This window comes from Malus domestica, chromosome 05 (assembly GCF_042453785.1).
Source record: "Malus domestica chromosome 05, GDT2T_hap1".
Classification (NCBI taxonomy): domain Eukaryota; kingdom Viridiplantae; phylum Streptophyta; class Magnoliopsida; order Rosales; family Rosaceae; genus Malus; species Malus domestica.
The window spans coordinates 12,338,968-12,351,446 of record NC_091665.1 but is presented as its reverse complement, the minus strand read 5'-3'; the positions used below and the strand labels follow the sequence as shown (position 1 = coordinate 12,351,446).

General features: G+C 39.5%; 1 non-coding gene across 1 annotated transcript; it reads right to left on the bottom strand.

The window, feature by feature from the left end:
* Positions 1–12,034: 12,034 nt before the first annotated feature.
* Positions 12,035–12,141, bottom strand: LOC114825301 (small nucleolar RNA R71). The gene has a single exon (XR_003773943.1). It is a non-coding gene; the product is annotated as a small nucleolar RNA R71 (small nucleolar RNA).
* Positions 12,142–12,479: the final 338 nt, after the last annotated feature.

The window sequence follows — 12,479 nt, the reverse complement described above, 5'->3', positions numbered from 1 at the left end:
CCATCATGCACCTAGTTATACTAGGGCAGCCCGGCTCATCCACGTCCGGATATTCGGAGTGTAAGTTTATCCCCCTGCCTTGGAGAGAAGACTGATGCGAAAGTTAACTTAACACACAAATTTAACCCTCTTTTGACAATTGTAGTATAAGTATAAGTAGGGATTGTTCTGGACCGGGGATTAGGAGGGCTTGCTAATAACCTCTAAATTGACTCAAAAACATAAAACTAAACTTAAAAATACTTAACAAGACTCACAAGACTCAAAGCAAACTTAAAATACTCAAAACAGCTTAAAACAACTAAATAAACTTAAACTAGACACTACGAATGACTTTGGACGAAAATTGACTTTTACTTGAATCAAAACATTTAAAAACACAAATTAAAACAGATTCTAACTAATTAGACACACTAAAGTAAAGGGGGAGTGAGTTTTGGACGAAGTTGAAACAAACAAACAAGTATGAAAAACTAGACAGATTGTAAAACAAATTTGAGAAATAAGATGATGGATGGGATAGCTAGAGGCTTTTTCTCCACACATGATATGTATGCAAACAACTCGATTTCCAGTTACTACTTCATTGAATTATGAACAACAATGCTCCAAATTAACTGTGGCATCACTAGATAACTCTCAGATTTTCCTTGTTTTATTGGATTGGATGACATCATTCGACAACCCAAAACCTTCTTCAAAAGTTCCCTACATGACTTCATAATAGAGATACAATCAAAGATCATTTCGTTTAATGAAAATCATAAGCACTTGCAACTATGACATCATGTCGCTTATGCTAGGAATTGAACTTAATGCGATCGTTTATAAGCGACCTTCACTACATGTGAATATAAGTTTGTAATGATTTTGTGAAACTTTCTTATACTCTAGCAACGGATTTATGCATGCCAATTAAGTGTCGACCCTTAATTAACAAATACAAATAAGTTATCAATCAAATAGTTAAGCCAATTGCATTCACGATTCAAGAGTTCATAACTGGAATTTATCAAATCATATTACAAACATAATCATGGCTTTGAAATCACCCCTAGCTAAGAGGGGTTTAGCCACTCATATTCACAACAAAACGAAAGAAAATGAATTTAAACATCGGAAACAAAAGAAAGAAAACACCTAAACGTTCCAACGATCCAAGTTGGACAGCAAGCATGTCCAAGCATTTTCCTTCCCTTCCTTTGCTATGACACAAGGTGTTGGTGAGTGTTTGAAGGTTTGTTTATATGGAGGAATGGATGTAAAGATGAATGAATGTGTTTGGATGAAGGTTGTATTGAAATGGGGATCAATGATCAAGCAAAAACTAAACTCTATGGCTGCCACACACACTTCCTTTTATAGGGGAAGTGCACGGCAAGGAAGGTGAATTGGTGGTGTGTGCAATGATTCAAGGGTGAAAATGAAGTAATGATGCAAAGCATGGGGGTAAAATGGAGTGGTGTTGCAGCAATGAGTGCAAGGAGTGGTGTTCAAAAGATTCAAAGGTGAAAGTGAAGTGATGATGCAAAGCTTGGGGGGTAAAATGGAGTGGTGTTGCAGCTAGGGAACATGAATGATTGTGCACATGGTATAGAAAGGAAAGGGAGGTGGAATGGTGCAAAAATGAGTCAAAGGTGCAGCAAATGTCATGATGCACGGCATGGGATTCCAAAGGTGGTGGATGGTGCATCAATGAGTGCATGTAGTGGAGGTAAAAGTTGTATGAAATCTAATAGGTGAAAGGAACAAGGAGTGTGCATCAATTGAGTGTAATGATTCAATGTATTGATGCATGAAATCAGAAATAATGAAGGAGACAAGGGTGGTGCACGACAATGAAGTGTAATGAGTGTAATGGTGCATGAAATAAGTGCAAGAAATCTAGTGCATGAAGGGGACAAGGGTGATTATGCATGGCATGGGTGGAAAGGTGAGTAAGTGGTGAATCAGTGAGTGCAAGGAGGTGAAAGGATATTGTGCACATGGTAGACAAAGGAAAGGAAGTGGAATGATGCAACAAATGAGTCAATGAAGGGAACATGGATGATGATGCATGGCATAGGAATCCAAAGGAAGTGCAATAGTGGTGTACGACAATGATGGAAAAGTGAATGGTGGAGTGACACCCCTTTGTGGCTGAGCTCTTTATCCTTTTTACATTAATTCTTCTTTCTCTTTAACACATTCCTAGCCTCTTTAGTCTTCAATTTCATCCATTCACCTTGCTCCATGCATATGCTATCCATTCCAAGCCCAAAACTGCTCCAAAATGCACCAAAATGCATCTTATTGCTTTATAAGGCCTATGGACCTACAAACACACGAAAATAGCTTAAAATACATAATTAACTAAGAAATAACAACATAAATGCATGAAAACAAGCTAACTCAGTCGCATAAATATGCTCATATCAAAGACCCATATGGGTGTCGGGGAATTGGTTTACCCTCTCGCACTGGAGATTAATTAGTTTATCCTCTCGCACAAGAGAGCAGACCCATGTAAGTGTTGGGGAATTGGTTTACCCTCTTGCACTAGGGAGCATGGTTAGTCCCTCTGGGGGGCGTAATTCCTACAATGAGTCCCTGAGAAGGGTGCAGTCTTCTTTTGAAATGCAGGAGTGATCAGTTGTCGTAAGCATGTAGCCGAGCCAAGTTGCAGATTACCTCTGAATTCCTCATTGAAAAATGAGTGAAACGAACAAGAACTTAGTTGTAAGGTAAGAATTCCATAACAATTGGATAATCCTCGGCTTGTGAGGTGGTGCTTGTCGAGCAGCTTGAGTCTTCGGGCTTTGATGTAGTGGGAGGTCACACATGGTAGTTCCTTAGATTGTAGGTGTTCCACTGCATTTCGATATTTTTGTCGTTTCATGGTGGCGAGGGTGTAATTACTTTTGCTGCATACTCTGCTGATCTTGTACGGACCTTCCTAGATGGGATCCATCTTTTTGGACCATTCTTTGTAGGCAGTGCTGAAGGCTTTTCTTAGGACTAGATCTTCAGGCTGGAACTGCTGGATCTTGGCCCTTTTGTTGTAGCTGGAAAAGAGCTGCTGTTGGTAGGCTGCGATGCAGGTGATGGTCTGCTCTCTCTTCTCTTCTGCCAGAGCTAAGCTTGTAGCCATTTCTGTACTGTTTTGCTTAATGCTTGGTAGTAGAGCGGCGATACTTGGCTTGATGACATTGGGATGAATGATTACTTCTGAGCCAAATGCCAAAGAGAAATGAGTCTCACCGGTTGCTCATCTATTGGTGGTGTGATATGCCCATAGATATCCGGGGAGTTCGTCTGGCCATTTTCCCTACTTGTTGGTAAAGGATTTCTTGAGGCAATCGAGAATCATCTTGTTGGATGCTTCAGGCCGCCCATTGTCTTGAGGATATCCTGGCATGGACATGTGCTTTTTGATGCCATATTTTTGGAAGAACTTCGCCAAATCTTTGCCCACGAATTGCAGGCCATTGTCGTGACGATGGATTGAGAGATGCCAAATTGGCAATTGATGTTTCTTCATATGAAGCGCTCTATGTTCGTCTGAGTCATGGTTATCATGGGCTCTACTTTTACCCATTTGGTGAAGTAATCAGTTGCTACAATCATCATGCCTTTGCCCCCAGCAGCGGGAGACATTGGCCCTACCAGGTCGATTGCCCACTGTATAAACAATCAAGGACTCGTCTATGGGTGTAGCTCGCTAGCAGGTAGTACTGGTACCGGCTTGTAGCAATTGCAACGGTCGCACTTTTGCACTAACTCCTTAGCGTCTTGATGCATGGTAGGCCAGTAGTAGCCTTCATCAAGAGCCCTCTACACTAAAGATTGGCCTTCGAAGTGATTTCCACAAACGACTTCATGGATTGAGCTTAGAACTTTTAGGTCGATAAGGGGCGCTAGGCAGCAGAGATGTGGTCCAGTGTAGAATCTTAGGACGAGAATACCGTTCCATATGTAATAGCGTGCTGCCTTTATTTAGAGCTTTCTAGACTCCAATCTTTCCATGGGGAATGTGTTATTGACCACGTAGTCTATAATGTAATCTTGCCCGTTTGGAGTTGTACTAACCTGTGACACCTCAGCTACTGGCTCCGCCTCTATGCTTGGCTTATCTAGATACATCACTAGAATAGAGCATTTGAGTTGGTGGTCGAGGGCGGAGCCTAAGTTGGCTAGCGCGTCCACGTGACCGTTGTCTGCATGTGGAACTTGAGTGAGGGTGTAAGTCTGAAATGCCTCAAGTAGTCTGGCTAGTGATTAGTTAGGAATTAGAATGAATTGTGAGCTTTTTCACCGCTAAGCCTTTTGCCATTCGGAGGCTTGCTAGTAAGGCCTCATACTCTGCTTCGTTGTTGGATGCTTTGAGGCTTAAAGTGATCGCCTGCTCGGGCATCGAACCATTTGGGATGACAAGGATCACGGCTACTCCCGAACGTTTGTAGTTGGATGCGCCGTAGACATGCAAATGCTAGAAGTCTCCATCAGGTAGAGCAGGCGTAGCTAGGGCGTGCTCGGCTATCTTCAGGGCCGCTTTGTTGCGTTGCTCAGGCTAGGCGTGAAGGCGTACTTGGGAGTCATGGAGCTATTATTGGGTCATTCGGTTGCATCGTGAATGCATGGTAGGGAGCCGTAGAGCTAGAGTCATGTTACACGCAACGGGAGATGCTGAATTATCGGTATTGGGCCACTTTAGAGTTGAATTATGGAGCAAAGGTCGGCTGGGGCCATGTAACACGTAACATGAGGTGGTGTTCAATTGCCAGTACATGTTGCTCCTACGTAGAATAGTTTGGGGCGACGAGGACAAAGCTTGCTTTCGAGTATGTCATTCTAGTGTTCGTCTGCCCTTGGCGTGCCTTTTGGGCCGAGTTGTTGCATTTGTCAGAAAATTTTGCATCCGCCAATGTCTACGCCTTTATCATCTCACTTTTGGATTGGGTGGAATAGTGCGTCATGAGGATGACTGCGAGCGTCTGAAGGTAAAACTTGAGCTTCCGGATTGCAACAACTATTGCCAAAGTTAGCTTTTGAATTTTTGGTAACTTTGAGGAGAGCTTTTCAACTATGGAATATAGTTCTTCGCGTATGATGGTAGAGCTTATTGATGCTTTAGATACTGTCAAACATGCGAATAGGTTATTCGCTGCCTCCGGTTTGGATTGTAGGGAGATGATGTAAGGTTCTTTTTCAAGTCCTTGCATCTTGATCAGCGAGCCTTGTCCCAAAGTGCATGCTTCTCTGTCAGAGTGAAAGAGTCTATCAGAGTTAGATATTTTTTCATGATCAATTTTTCGAACAGCGGGTGGTTTGCTGGATGTCATTTTTGGAAAGCTGCTCTGCCTGCTCAATCTCGTCCATGAAGGGTAACCTGCTTATGTTGGTCATGTCTCGTCGTAATGCCTCGTCGGTGACCTCGTTGTGTTGGAAATCGTGCAATCGCTTGGTCAAGAGTCTCTCTACTTTTTCCTGAATTTGCTTTTGTTAGGGTAGCGGAGCTATCGGTTGGCCCCAGTCATGACCTGCTGGTCTAGGTTGCTCTTTCATGTATTCGGCTCGTCTATGCTCGCTTGCAGTGTATGTGGTACGTTCTTAGCAGACGAGCGAATTTCTCGTAGGCGGCCGAATTAAGTGACTGCTTCTCTCCTTCCGTCATGCTGCCTAGTCTAATGTGAGGTGGAAGATGCTCCTTGCGGGCTTAGCCACGAATGAACACTTCGCCTAGAAGGTTGCTCATTTGACTTTCGGGGTGCGACCCCAACCGTGAATGTATGCGTAAACACGAATATTCAAATTTCGATGTCTATAGTATGCTCATCCGTGTGCCTAGTCGAGAGTGCACGCTTCTCTACGCACTAAGACTGGAGTATACGCTATCTCGGGGGCCCAATCGAGAGTGTACATTGCCCAAAAACTCGGGATGCTGCTGGAGAAGTTCTTCGTCTGCCCTTGTCCTACTCTGGGACACCTTGTCTGGGGCACGTTGCATCTCGGTGCACTGCAAAAGCTGGTTCACCAAGGTTATCTGTTGTACGAAGACGCTCGTCAGCTCTAGAACTTGTCGAGACAAGTGTTGTTTTCCATTTGGGTTGGAAGAGCTTGAAAGGAATGCGTCACCTTGAGCAGTGGAACTGTGGTAGACTCCAAGCTCAAGATTTGAATTAGGAAATGTTAAATCCTCATAAAAATATGGTGAAAATGCTCTCGGTTTAATTGTCGGTCTGGAAATTTGGAGCCGAGATAGTTAACTAATCTTGGACCGATTTGGGCTGCTTGAAAGGCCATGGGAGCAAATTGGGCTGCAGAAGCAGGCTAGGCCACTAGAGTGGGTTGTTCGGCATGTGGCGCACGCTGGTGCGAGGCTTGGGCTTGGCTTGGCAACGCATTGGGCTCGGGTTGGGTTTGGGTGTCACGAGCCTGCTCGGCTAAGGCTTGGGCCCGTGCTAGCTTGGATGGCATAGCTTGGGCTGTGGTGGTGGCGCCAATGACCTCACCGCGGGTGGCTATTATGGTGGTTGCCATGGTGGAACCTCGTGGTGGTGGTGCCGCTCCTCATGGATCGCTGTGGTCCCATCTCTTGAACATTGAAATTTTCACTTGTTGAATTTTCTAAATTTCTAGCCATTGTACTTCTCTTTTACGTTTTATCAAAGAATTTTTGCAAATAAAAAATTCTAAGAATAAAAACGTATGAAAAATTTACAAATGGACAAGAAAATAGAAAATTCTTAGAGACGAGAGTCTTCTACAAGTGTGTGACTCTACTCTCAATGAAAGCACCAATTTGTGGATGCAAATTTCTTCCTCCTTGCTCTTGGACAAAATTGCACCTACAAAACAAATAACATGTTAGGTTAAGGCCAAAAGCCTCACACGCCCATGATGAATTTGGGGGGGGGGGGGGGGCTTTGGGCGAAGAACCTCCGATGCCAAAAGTTACAATTTTGAGGGAAAAGTGTTTGGAGAATTTAGAGAGTTTAGCAAGAGAATTGGACTTGAGTTTTGGAAAGAATGAGGTAGTATTTACAGGGGTGTGACCGGCCCCTTTAGGAGGAGGAGAATCTGCCACTTGGTTGATATTTTGGGTGAGGTTCATGATTTATAGCTAATTAGGAATAATTGAATAATAAATAAATTAATTAGCTAATTAATAATAATAATTTCCTAATTGATTAGCTAATTAATATAATAAAAGAGGAATTATTTGGGAGTTACCTTGTGGAAAGGATTTGATGAGGATGGATGAATTAGGTTTTGAATTGTTACCTATTTTGGGCACTTTTGACTTGATTGAGGGATGATTGCCCATTGCGTGCACGTAGAAATCCCGATGTGCATCGAGGGTAATTTTGTCCTTTTGACCCAAAAATCCACGTGTCGACTTGTGATTATTTTTTGCTCCACACTTATCTTACTAGACCACATACTAATGTCGAGATTTTTATTTTTCTTTTTGTCAAACTATAGATTTTGGTATATTAGTTTTAGAATAGTCATCGACGGGATTCGAACCCTCATCGTCATGTAAAAGCTCAATACCTTTTTACCACTGTGGTAAAGAGCCATTTGCCTACTGTCAACATCTTCCAATATAATCCGATGTACACCATGTTACGAGTGGCTAAATTGCTGGAAGTACCTTATGTGTGGCATGTGTGCGTAGGTGTATAAATAACTGAAAAAATCTAATCTAATAACACTCAATTTTAATAGAAAATCAATTTATTTAAGGTGTAAACTAAGAAATCATTCCCAATAATAAGAGTTTGAATTTACTCACCACCTTTTTTTAATGATAACGCTCACCACCTTAATAAGGGTGGTGAGCAATTCGTATTTCAATAATAAGATAAGCCCAAATCAATTGACTGGTGGTCTTGACAAATATTCAGTGAGTGACTCTTTCATCTTTGAGAACCCTCACCGTCCAGTTGTTCATACAACTGTAGCGATATGTGATATGTGGTAGATATACTGTTTTGGTTGGCAGATGTACAACACAATATAATTAATAATGATTAGGATAACTTTCACAACTAATCTAGAACGTGGGTGTCTGTTAGTTTGCATTAATTATTTTATTCTCTTCCATGATACCCCACGTACACTATATGAGTTTTATATGATTAATCACTTAGGAAACAAAGAGATTATGTGGCTACAGTGATTAATATATGTATGCAATTGGATACTTAGTACTTGGCACGCATTCTATTTGCATGCGCTAAATATCACTGTAAGGAAAATATTTGGCTCTTTGTATTGAGATTTTTCAGTATAATTCTTACGTTATATGGGTATATTATGTTATTTATCTTCATGTGTTATATTTGTTTTTACAAATGATAGGATAATATACATATATCTAATTACGAGGAGTGGAAATCAAACAATGGACCTCAGATGCAAGGGCGAATGCTCTTAACCAATTAATTTACAGGCCAATTGCATCTTCATGCGTTATATATATAATACACCTCACAAATTGTTGAATAAACCCCACATACTTAATACACCACACATTTGCTTTTTCACTTAAAAATTATCTTAATGCACCCCACATACTTCTCCATAATACCCCCACACCCTACATTCTCAATATACATCTTATATTTTCTACATACATCCCACATTTCTCAAATCTTATAACACTCATTTTTAATTTTCATGAACTGAATCTAAACATTTGAACGTTTCGTTTGCCGAATGATTTCAAATCATTTATGCAACTCAATTTCATGCGTGTGGCTGTCTAACATTCAATTGAAATAGATTCCTATAGTTGCTACCCCTTTTCTCAAGGGTGGCAGCAGAAAATGTTGCCTTTCTTAATCGCTAAACTTTTCTCTTGGGGATGACAAGGTGGGTTTTCCTAGACATATGTTGTCATTCATATATTGAAGAACTAGGTCTCCATCTTCTTTTTTTTTTGTCGAAAATAACTAGGTCTCCATCTTTCTAATACAAATAACATAAAAGAACCAACAAATTTGATGGGGATTGGCACCAAATGATTCCATTAGACCTTCAAAATTACCTTCTCTCAATACATGTGGAAGGTATATCGATTTTGTGTTCCATTAATCAAAAATAATTTTTCTCAATCAACATGTCTGTAGTTTCATTGGTTAGAGTTTCGTTCAACAATGGAGGGGGTGATAGGGGTTTTGATAGTTGAAGAAGAGAAATAATACGCTAAAGGTGATTTGGGGTATATGTAGAATTTTTTTTAATTTTTTTTTAAACCTAAGAAGGTCAAAATTGTCATTACATAGTGGAGTAAATAAGTTATTTAATATTAAATTTTAATGTGTGGTGCATTCAACATTTTGTGGAATGCTAATATAAAAAACCTATAATTTTGATGTCCATTTATAAATAACACATGTATTAACAAACTGTTGACTCTAAAAAGTATAAAGCCTATGTGGCTGATCACTCATATATTTCATGCATTTATACCATCCATTTCTAAAGTCTTTGTGATGTTTTTGTGTTAAACTTGTGACATTTTACCTTACCTTGTGTTAATATGCAGTTAATTTTGTTTAGGATTAATCTCAAGCAAAATGGAGAGAATGGAATTGAAAATGGCTGCTTTTTGTTAGAGGGAGAGACACGGCAGACAAAGAGAGAGTGGAAGACTGATGGAATAAAAAGAAGAATAATAAAAGGGCAGTGGGAGAGACACTGAAGAGAAAACAATGGAGAAAAAACAGGGAGTGGAAAGAAAGGCAAACGGAAATAATAGAAATGAGGGCAGTGCGCAAGAGTGGAGGACACGTGTATGGACGCAGCAAAAAGGCCAGGCAGACACGGGCTGACTCAAGGCAGAGAGAATAGAAAAGGAAACAGAGGGCAGAGATAGAGGGGGACGGAGGAGGACAGAGGGAAAAAGGGGGACTGGCGCAGGGAGAGCAGGGGTGAGACGGAAGAGAGAGGACAGCAGAGAGCAGACTGACGCAGCAGAGGCAGCAAAGGCAGTGCACACGGAAAATTTCACTTAGACTTGCGATCTGGAGAAAAGAAACGGGTGTCTTCTTTCTTAGTTATTTATTTTTTGTTATGAATAATTTCTTATGTATCAAAATAATTATGTGTAACTAATTTATTATGCTAGAGTGAGGCCATGAGCCGCAACATGAATACGTAGTTTTATTTTTCAATTGCTTAAGTGTTGTTACATGTTTGCTTTGATATTTTCAATCACTGAATTAAACTATCTATGTACCTTGATGCTTGAACACCATTAGGATGCTTAGAAAAGTTATCGGATGCAATTTTGAACGAATGTCACGTTAAAATTGGTTGTGCTTCTTGTGATTGAGAATTATACTCTCCTAAGGTAAATATCATGCTCTTAGGGATTATATGGTTTAACAAAAGGATTTTCACCAAGATTAATGAATCACCCGTGTTTATATTTAATCCAAATGTCATGGATAAGTTGCATGTAGTGGTATGCGTTTTAGCTTGAATGTCACAAGTAAAATATACACAAGGAAAATCCAACCTTCAAAGCATGTGTGTTTTCAATTATTTAAGCAATTAGAATAGCTACGTAGGAGTGTTGTTGGTAAAGGTTGAACTCTAGCATATTGTCAATTTATTTTTCTTCAGTCATTTATTTTATCTTGAATTTCCTTATTTACTTGTTTTGTTTAAGTTGAATCATTATTCTTATAAATCAATTCCCATTTTAGATATTTGTTTAAGTCACATCCAGTAATATTTAGTTTCGTCAAATTACTGTAATTCTTAGAATTAAATAAGTTAAATACACAAAAATTCGTAAATTGTTTATATCAGTCCCTGAGGAGATCGACCTTGCTTGAGCCATTCTATACTACAAACACTTGTTCTCTTGCAAGAATTTTCTATGGTTTAACCCTTTGTTTTACAAGTGGTAAAATCGCTATCAAGAAATTGGCGCCGTTGCCGGGGACTGTGCCAACAGTTCCCGAGCTTTTGTGTTTATTTTTCTTATGCTTATGTTATGTTTTATTTTTATTAATTATTAAATTTAAAAAAAAAATTTAAAGAATCCTTTTTTATTAAGCTCATTAATGGTGAATTTAAGTTTGGTACCGTAATAATGTTGTATATTTGTGTTAGAAATCTGTTTATGTATCCCTTTCACAAATTTTTGTTTTAAATCACATATTATTAAAATAATAAAAAATTATTATTTAAAATTAAAAAAAAAAAAAACAGCAATTAATTTAGTTGAGTTTTGATCTTTGATTAAGTGTAGTGGATGTGTGGTGTGAGATTTTTTATCTTCGTTTAATTAACTAGTGGTTGCCAATTTGCATAAATTGTGTTTTTAATTCATCTAGGTTTACTTACTTTCTTTTTCTTTTTGTTGTTTAGTTAATTTCTGTTAAGTTTTATTTTATTTTACTTTTATTTTTATTGTGGCTTAATATTTCTGTTGTTTGTTCAGGTGTAGTATATGGTAATTGGAACAAGGTCCAAGAATCAAGTGCTTATTCCTTACGACCATGAACCAGAGAGAAGTGCAAGGAAGTTAGCTCGAGAAAAATATTTAGCACAAGATTCCAACCTTGGTGATACTTTTCTTAAGGATTTGTTCTGTGATCTTGAGAGCAGCACATCTATTTTCCAACCTTTGACATCAGTTGCACACATGGCCCTAGCCTTACCTGCAGCAGGTCAACCTTTAAGGAATTCATTGGCGGCGAGAATCAATGCAGTGCCGAGGTGCATTATATATCCAGATGTGGAAGATGGGACATCCTTTGAAATCAAACCTCACATCCTCAACATATTGCCATCCTTTCATGGGTTGCTAAACAGTGATCCCAACATGCATTTGGTTGATTTTATTGAGGCATGTGACAACACCATAATCAGAGGTTTCTTTTCTGAAGCTATCAAGTTACGTTTGTTCCCATTCTCTTTGAAGGACAAAGCCAAGGCGTGGCTGCATTTTCTGCCTGCCAATAGCATTACAACATGGACAGAATTGCAAGAAAAATTTCTCAATAAGTTTTTTCCTTCATCCAAGACTCTTGCACTCAAGAAAGAGATATTGGCTTTCGCTCAAAAGCCGAACGAGTCTTTCCATGAAGCTTGGGAACGGTATAATGAGATGTACACAAAATGTCATCATGCTGGGTTTGATTCTAACCTTCAAATGAACATATTTTATGATGGTCTCAATGCCACCACCAAGAGTCACGTGAATGCATCTGCTGGAGGGTCATTAATGTCAAAATCAGCAAGGGAAGCATTTGAGTTATTTGATATGATGGCTTCTGAATCCCAACAATGGACAGAAGAACAAACACAAAAGAGGGGATTTTTTGAGATTTCTCAGAGTTATCCTAATGTTTCTGCTCAAATTGCTAAAATGGAAAATAATTTTAATGCCAAGTTTGCTGCCTTAATGCAGGTCTCTTCCATGCCCAATGCCCAAGAACCGTGCATCATTTGTAGTGAGACAACTCATGACATCA